Source organism: Orycteropus afer, unplaced genomic scaffold (assembly GCF_000298275.1).
Source record: "Orycteropus afer afer isolate SDZICR_OR568_19922 unplaced genomic scaffold, OryAfe1.0 scaffold00981, whole genome shotgun sequence".
In the NCBI taxonomy this organism is placed as follows: Eukaryota; Metazoa; Chordata; class Mammalia; order Tubulidentata; family Orycteropodidae; genus Orycteropus; species Orycteropus afer.
This window is the reverse complement of record NW_006922568.1, coordinates 346,796-348,319: the sequence shown is the minus strand read 5'-3', so window position 1 is coordinate 348,319 and position 1,524 is coordinate 346,796.

Here is a 1,524-nt window from a genome sequence, read left to right as displayed (position 1 = left end):
GATCATGGAGGATGTAGGTGGGGACAGCCTCCAAACTACAGGCAAAATGATTGGCTTTGGGAAGGAGGAAAAGCCTTCTTCCTCAAAGATGAGGGAAGTGGGTAAGAAATGATGCTATTGTGTGAGGAATACTCCTGCTAAAAGAATCATGCAAAACAATAGTTATCCCAAGAGCAGGCATGTCATTAACTTATTCACCAAGGACTGTAGGTCTGATTCACAGATGATTCACATTTCAGTACCTTTACAATCCAATGCTCCTCCTAAAACTGGTAGCAGGAGTGGAATTATTGTTGGAATTGTGTTCCCCTAAAATATGTATTGAAGTCTTAACCCTGTATCTGTAAATAGGATCCTGTTTGTGATGCAGGAACAATGAAGTTCTTACCACCTGTCATGAATGGAGCTAATTACCACAGCAGGTTGAAGTGAAAAAGCAAAAGATTTTCTTGAATATCAATACCCAAAGAGAGAGAGAGAGAATGGCTTCTCTAAAAAGTCTGTCTCCTCAAGCAAAGGGGTAAACATAATTATATAGGGAGAAGGGAAGGGAGTTGAGAACCTTTTAGACTTCCAGGAATGTCTTCCTTCCACTTTACCATTGTTACTCCAGATTTGGCATCTCTCTTCTCAGGGTCATCTTGCCTCATAAAACATGGTGCTTGGCTGACACCAGCCATGGGAATAAGGTCATACTCAAAAGAATGTCTAAGCAAAAGAAAAAAAAAAATCTAAAGAAATCAGCATCCATGAAGAGGTCAGCTGTTCTATTTACTTAAAAGGAAGGAGAAGGAAAGAAAAATAGTCATGATAATCAATGTCTGCTTTAATCATGGCTACTAGTTTGTTAAAATTCTGCAGCTTTCGGTAAGGGCCTCTTCGGCCTTCAACATTTGGAAATAAAGGTTTTCTTTTGTTATATTGATGAGACCAAAACCAAACTCATTGCCGTCCTAGAGTCGGATCCGAGGAGGTATCTCTATGGAAGTAAATTGCCCAATCTTCCTTCCGAGGAGTGGCTGGTGGGTTTGAACTGCCAGCCTTCTGGTTAGCAATAAAATGCCTTAGGCACTATGCCACCAGAGCTCCATATCAGAGTAGAGTGGGTCCTAAACCTAATCAGTTCTAAGTGATGTCTTATAAAAAGAGCAGACTAGACAGAGAAACAACACAGGAGGAAGACAGACTGCAAAGAATGCCAAAGAACACCCACGATTACCAACAAGAAAGGACCCTCTCCTAGAGACTGTATCTTGACTTGGGCTCTTCCCTCCAACACTGAGACAATAAATTCCTGTTATGTAATACCACCCACTTGTGGCAGGTTTTTGCTACTGCAGCACTAGGTAACAGGTTGTCACTGGGGGGAAGAACTGTACAAGTGGGGAACAAGGGAGGGAGGGAAACTTTTCATGTTTTGATTTGGGTGAAGCGAAGGGTAATGTACCAAATGTGAGTGATCAGCATGGTGGCATTGAGGAAGAGGAAGACATAGAGAGGTACATGGGAGGTACAGACAACAAA